At 42.4% G+C, this 7782-nt stretch overlaps 1 long non-coding RNA gene across 1 annotated transcript; it reads left to right on the forward strand.

Annotated features, from left to right (window-relative positions):
* The first annotated feature begins 394 nt into the window (after window positions 1–394).
* On the forward strand, window positions 395–3702 carry LOC146036729 (uncharacterized). Its single transcript, XR_014460945.1, has 4 exons — window positions 395–518; window positions 1307–1336; window positions 2212–2297; window positions 3481–3702. It is a non-coding gene; the product is annotated as an uncharacterized LOC146036729 (long non-coding RNA).
* The last annotated feature ends 4080 nt before the right edge of the window (window positions 3703–7782 follow it).

The following is a 7782-nucleotide window of genomic DNA, read 5'->3' on the forward strand; positions in this document are numbered from 1 at the left end:
ATTTGAATGCTGCAATAGTTGTATTATACAAATTCCTTATCTCTCTGCAATATGCTGAGATCATTTCAAAAGCATGCCGTCTCCCAACGGGAATGCCATTGAAGAAAACGTGCAACTTTTTATTGCATTCTGCTCATGTGTGGTTGAGCTGCAATGTTTATATCAATGGAGACAATTGCTGACCTTAATTTTATATACACCTGAATGGAGACTGTTAATTTCTCAGCTATAAAAACTAAAAAAGTTCCAGCCAGCTTCCCTCTATAATTATTCAATCACTCATACATTAGGGAATGTCTGATGCGCAGACTGATGTACTGTGTCACGGTTCTGTGCCAGTAGGGTATATAAAGAAGATGTTTCAGGACGATTAACATCAGAAACCTAGGAAACATCCGTCAGCAATAAAGCACTGCTCCGGAGTACGTTAGGAATCAGCATGGCAGCTGGACGATCACTGGGAAAATCTCCACTTTGGGCTCTCGCCATATGTGTAATACTGAGTCTGCAAGGGGCAGGTAAGATCATTATGCATAATTATTATTAGCCTGTTGGGGTTCTACCTAGAGTTTATATTCAAGTTGCTATATACTGGCAGCTAGGGAAAGAAGCATAAGTGGTAAGGTTGTAGTGTATCTCAACCACATCAAGCTACGGGGGAGAGTTATCAAAGCTTGAGCCAGGCAGTGGGGAGAGAGATGACAGGCCGCCGCCACCGCTGTACAGCCTCTCTCCCCAGCTCAGCACACACTGCTCAGTGCTGTGTGCTGAGCTGGGGAGAGAGATTGCTGGATTGTGGAAATGTTTTACCTATTTGGATTGTGGAAATGTTTTACCTATTTTTTTTCTATGTTGTTTAGACTTATTGTAGGTACACTGTAGGTACATTTTCCTTAAAAAAAAAAAAAGTACCAGTGTTCGATTTCAAAGTTAAACATAATCTTACATAAATTGACTGAATACGTAAATCAGGGCTGGCGTTTGGGGTATTTTTAAGCAGATGCAATAGTTGCAAATTTTCATTTAACCTCTATACCAGTATTTTGGTTATGTATATAACAAACTTATGGTAATAAAAAAAAGGACATATAAGAATATTGAGATTGTTTGACTATTGCATAAAAACAGAACATGAAGCAGATAGATGTTGTAAATTTATTTATTTATTAACAGTTTCTTATATAGCGCAGCATATTCCGTTGCGCTTTACATAACCATATTTGGTAGAACTTATTTTTAGTCTGTAGTTTAGGAACCTGATCTTATTTACAATCCTAATATCATGTTGGCATCTTTTTTGTTACAGAGGCACAGAACTGCACTAATGGTTATCCAGGTACGTATGTTATGCATCAAGGCATCAAAATGTAATTACTTTCCAGATGTAGATTTAAAAAGCCATCAGAAATGTTGGGGTACTGTATCATAGAAGTAACATTAAGCACATAGGGCTTCATTCAGCTTTGTTAGCAAAGCAAAAAAGCACACAACTGGGCAAAACCATACTTCACTGCAGGTGGGGCAGATGTAACGTGCAGAGAGAGTTAGATTTGGGTGGGGTGTACTCAAACTGAAATCTAAACTGCAGTGTAAAAATAATGCAGACAGGATTTACTCTGCACAGAAACAAAATAACTCCCCCAAATCTAACTCTCTCTATACATGTTACATCTGCCCCACCTGCAGTGCACATGGTGTTGCCCATTTTGAAAACAAATTTGTACTGCAATCAAATCTGAATAAGGGACTAAGAGTAGGTAAAGAGTATACTTAGTATACTACAGATGGAGCGCCTCTCGTTCAGCACTGGGGCTCGCCGGAATGCCCCCACTGGCGAGCCGACGGTCCAACTGACTGGGATGCGCGAGCGTCCCACACGCACGTGCGTCCCAGTTACCGTGCGGGCTGGGACGTGAACCCTGCCCATGTCCACTTCCGAGAGATGGGCACGGTTAGGGGGGGGGGGGAGTGGGGAGGTGAGGGACGGCATTGGGAACAGGCAACAAGGCGGCAGGGACCCAGGGGAAGCTCCGGCTGAAGGGGATTCACGTGCGTCTCGTGCGCGCGCATCCCTTTCTGGCGGCTAGCGGGGGGCAATCCGACCGCCAGCCCCTGCAATGATTAAAGGCACTCCATCTGTATGAAAACTATGTAACAATTAATGTAATTCTCATGTCTCCTGTAATTCCCATGTCTCCTTTTCTCATGCAGATAACTATGTACCCCGCTGGGGAATTGCAATCATTGTGATGGTAGCCATACTTCTGCTGGCATGTTTGTGCAGTGCCTGCATTGGGGTAAGATTTAGAAATGTTATAACTGTTTTTAGGCAGGATATACAGTACAGTATTTTGCATTTTGTCTGGGACCCCAAAAGGCCACCTACCTCAACTTACAGTTTATTACACAGAGCATGCTAAGCATGAGGAAGGGGGGTGTTTCAGAAAGAGTTCCTTTATTAGGTTTGAAATTGGACTTCAGATTTTCCCTTATCGCTGCCTCGGTCCATTGTATAATACAGCCACAACCAGGCAATGGAAGCTGATCCCCAAAGCCTACTGAGATAACCTCTACCAATTTCGTAGCCAAGTTCTGAGTGCCTTTTTTGTCTTGGCCACATTGAGTTTCCCAGCAAAGTCCAATAGGAAACAGAATGATCTGGTCTATATATGTTATGGCTCTTTCCATACCTGAATAAGGTTTTTGTGGCTATATATAAACCATATGTCCATAACTGAGGGGTTGATGTATCCAGCAGTGAATAAAGTGGAGAAGTGGACCATTAGAAGTACCATTTATCAAGTACATTCTATAGAATAGTAGGTAGAAGCTAATTGGTTGCTATGGGGAACCTCCACTGGCCCACTTCTACTCTATTTTTACTGCACGCTCAACCCATCAGTCCTCAAGACCCCAAACAGGTCATGTTTTCCAGGTATCCTCACAGAATCACAAGTGAAACAATTAGCTCCACCCATGGTTCTTTTGTATCAGTGAGTAGTGGGGACATCTGTGCACCTGCTAGTTGACCTGGAACAATGGATTTGTTTGGGGTTCTGAGGACCGAGTTTGAGAACCACTGATCTAATCCATAAAGGCCCACATACACTAGATCGATTTGGGCCAATTTCACCTGTTCCCGGTGGAACGGGATGAGAAATTTACCCAAATCGGTGTGCGGTCTCCTGTGCGCATCGGACCTCAGTTGGAGGTAAGACCGGCAGGCCGAACTCTGACCTTCCTCCACTACGGGCCAGCTGGGAAACACGGGTTGCATGCGATCCATCACGAGTTTAGGACCTCAAGTGATGGATTGCATGTGACCCTGCCACCTGGGAAGGTCCCCGGACGGCTCGCAGGTGATCGGTTGAGCATAGAGGATTCGCAGTACTGTTTGCCCAACTTTACTGTTTGAAATGACAGAGAACCAGGATTCTTGCTGTTACTTATCTCTAATGTTTACTTTTCTCTTGTTTCCAGCCCTTATTGTGCAGGAATAGAGAGAGCTGCTGTCAGAGCGGATTTTCCATGGGGAAGTGACCTCAATAAACTGTTATCTTCGACTCCATGTTCTGCATATAAATCAATGCTTGTTGTCTCTTTGTGAATCTTCTGTGTCTTCTGGCCTCTTCATCCTGGACTATTAGTGGTCTTCAGTGCATGTTCCTCCCCACTGGAGGTTGAAGCTGAGATCTTACTCATGTATTTAAAGACGTAATAATGACTACCGCAAAGCAAAACATCTATACTGTAGCTTTTTACCTATTTTGTAGTTATTAAAGAATGTATTTATACATGCGTTTGAGACTTTCTATCCCTGTAACTTTATAAACGTTCATAAATCCTATTTTACGAGTAGCATATGTTGAACAGAGATGTTTAGATATTTATTAAATAAAATCTATTTTAAAATAATATGTGTTTGGGACTATTTCATTACCATAAGCATCGAACATTGGTCTAGTTTTCCTTAGTGAGGACAAACAAACTATTTAACATTTATGCTTATATGGCCTCACTGTTCCAGTGCATGTTGGGATAAATATTTATAACGTAACTAGGGTATGATTGGTAAAATGCATACTAAATTTCCATCATCATACAAATAATGTGAAGTGTTGAGAACACAAATATAAGGGCATAAACGGTTGTGTAGCCAGTAGAGATGTAACTAGACATGCATTTAGGGGATCTGGACAGTGGCATAACTACTGCAGCCGCTTGGGGGAGAAAGCAGCAGCAGGTTCTGTGTGGGCGCCGGCACCCGCTCAACGCACTGACATGCTGCTGCCTGCCGCTGCCCACTGACTGAGCACTGGAGGAGAGTCAGCCACAGTGCGGGTGGGGCCATGGCAGAGATGATAAATCCCCCCCACTGATTCAATTGACTGTACACAGAGCTGGCTATTGGCTACTGTGTACAGGATGGGCGGGCGGATGGGTGTGCTAGGGCGGCCTCGGATGGGTCGGAGCCAAGGGAAGCAGTGTCTGCTGGTATCTCATCCTCTCTCCTGCTTCAGCTTCTCCGTTATGCGTGTGACGTCATAACGTCACACGCTGGGGAAACATGCTGGAGAGGAGCCTGGGGGGGGGGGGGGGGGCAGGGGGGAGCAAAATTTATAGTTATGCCACTAGATCTGGGGCAGAAAAAGCATTGCCTCTGCTTATGTTTTAAACAAGAAGTTAAACTAAAACAGCACTTTCTATAATGTCCCCTCCGACATGACATTTATAGAACATCTATACGTATACAACACTTTGAAGGAAACAGGCTTTCATATCATCCTTTATTTATTTAAAGTACACATTTCAAAATGCTGTCATACTTGGGATTTAAACCCATCACCTTCCATATTGCATGCAGACCCTTACTCATTAAGCTTTTTGCTTCTGTAGAGAGCGTGAGAGTGCTTAGGGATGTGAGGGCAAGATGGGGGCGGCCAGGTGATGCCGGAGATAAAAGAGGAATAAGTGATGGAGACAAGATTGTTTTATATTCCATATAGTTAAGGGTAAAACCTGAGACCCTCAGTTTAAACCCACAAGAACACATCTCAAGGCCCCTAATATAAAGATAAGATTAGGATAGATTTAGAATACAACTCAAACCACTCCCCCAAAGCTCCCTTTGTTTTTTTTTTTTAATTCTTGAAGAACCAATTAATGAATTAGGGGTCTTTGTATTAAGATCAGCTGGTACTTTATCTCCGTGTCCACTTCATTTCTCTCCATGGCTTAGTACATAGACACTTAAGGGGTTTATTTACTAAGATGAAAGTTCTATTGAAGGTGGAATTTGCTAGGGGCAACCAGTTGGATTGAATCCATTATCTGATAGAAGATGCTAAATAAATAAGAAATTGATTGAATGGTTGCTATTGGCAACATCCCATCTTCAATAGAAATCCTATCTTAGTAAATTGTGTTTGTTTTGTAACATTTATTGGGTCAGATGTATTAAGCCTTAACAAGAGATAAATACAAGGGTGATAAGAAGAGATAACCGTCCAGCCAATCAGCTCCTTACTGACTGTTTTCAAACACAGCCTGTAACATGGCAGTTGGCAGGTGATTGGCTGGACGTTTATCTCTCCTTATCACACTTGCATTTATCTCTTGTTAAGGCTTAATACATCTGCCCCATTGAGTTCTATAAAGCAAAAGATGCTTCAGGATGTACCTGAATCAACCTAATTCATACATCTTTCTATTGTTTCATTGTTCTCGAACCAATATACTGAGTTGAAGACCTTACAAACCCATGCAATGGATTCTACTTAGAATGACATATCCAAAACTCAGGGTGTCACTCCATCTTACTCAATGATTATCATTCCTCCATACCTCCCAACTTTTGACTTGAATCGGGACCTGCTGTGCCAGAGGTGTGGCTAGCCCAAAAGTGGGTGGAGCCATGTGAGTTATTGGCAAGGCCTCTGGTGAAAGGTGCATGCCCAGAGCATCCTGATCAGCTGGGTTGCCCCCAACTTCCCTCTCCACCCTGTTAGATGCCGTGCATATAAGCACTGCATCAATTCATTGATCACCGGCTGCTCTGCACTGTACAATGAAGAGCAGATCAGCGGCGATCCCTGCTTCTCCAAATTGCAAATTGTCCCACCCACCCGTGGGACACTGCAATCTGCGAGTGGGACAGCGGGACATTATCCAATTAGCTGAGTATTCCAGTATATTAGGGTGTCTAGTGCCTGAATACATTATGCTTCTGTAGATCAGTGAGTGATCGGTATAGAACAATACAAGATATTAATGTGGATTGACCATCACTTTTCTGTACAACATACACTGCAGCTGAATAAACTTTACTGAACATGGATTATACCAGTTTTTGTTACTTTGTATAACTGGGTAAACACATCCTCAGATGGTCAGGTTATATGCTCCCGATCAGCCGAGCGTTATATATCCAGCATGAACCTCTTTGAGGTGGAACCAGCAGCAGAGATGGAAGCTACTCTATTGCGATTGGGAAGTCAGTTGTGTGACATCCCAATAGGATGCGGCATCCCAATCCCAATAAAATACAACATCCCGATCCTAACCATTCCCAGAGGATTACAAGCCATTTACCAGCTAACTATCCTGTATAAGCACCTACGCGATTGTCGGTCATTCACCAGATATCGGCAGATGATAACCTGACTTGACAGTTGGGCAATGCTACAGTACTATTGGCATTATGTGTATAATGTGCACTACTACTGTGGACATTGGCCCTTATTCAGATCTGATCGCAGTACAAATTTGTTCTCAAAATGGGCAACACCAGATTAGATTTGTGTGAGTTATTCTGTTTCTGTGCAGGGTAAATACTGTCTGCATTATTTTTACACTGCAATTTAGATTTCAGTTGCAACACACCCCATTTAACTCTCTCTGCGCATGTTACATCTGCCCCACCTGCAGTGCACATGACTTTGCCCATTTTTAAAACAAATTTGTACTGCGATCAGATCTGAATAAGGGCCATTATGTGTATAAGGAGTACCACTATACATATATAATGCATTATGTGTAATGGGCATGGCTACTGTGGATATTATATGTAAGGTGCACTATTACAGTGCTATGGGCATTATGTGTATAAGGGGTACTACTGTACAGCATAACGTGTAAAAGGTACTACTTTGTAGTGTAACATAAATAATAGGGCCCTGCTTTGTAGCATAATGGTAATAAGGGGCGCTATTGTGCTGTAAAGTGAATAAGGGACAATACTATGTAGTGTAATATGAATCAGGCACTATATTTTGTGTAATAAGACAAAGCTACTACTGTGTGGTATAATGGGGGTACTATTGTGTGTCCATGCCCACACCCCTATTTTGTGGCACGTGAACAAGGTATCTGCTGTTCCTTTATAAAGTATGGGAGGTAGAGAACACATTTATAATTTGTATCACATGGTTGTGAGGGGATATGGGCCCTCTGGGATTTGGAAAGCTGGGAGCTTCAAAGCTTAATGATTCAACCAGAATCAGAACCTATAAGTAGTGTTAAAGATGAAAACTTTACAGCTCTCTCTTTACAATTGTCATAAGGTACATCTTTGCTCTAATGAAGAACAATGTGTAAATTATCATATGCAGAATCAATATACCAACAATCCTTTCTGCATTTGTCTGTGTTACTGTCTGTGAAAAGTTATTGCATTTCTTATACTGCACACCATGTCTGTCTAAGATGGCATACTGTGTATGTGCTATTGGATGTTTTAGAGGTTTGCGGCCTATGTAACTGCAGCTTGTGTGTACAAATGCG

This window comes from Crinia signifera, chromosome 9 (assembly GCF_055691185.1).
Source record: "Crinia signifera chromosome 9, ASM5569118v1, whole genome shotgun sequence".
In the NCBI taxonomy this organism is placed as follows: Eukaryota; Metazoa; Chordata; class Amphibia; order Anura; family Myobatrachidae; genus Crinia; species Crinia signifera.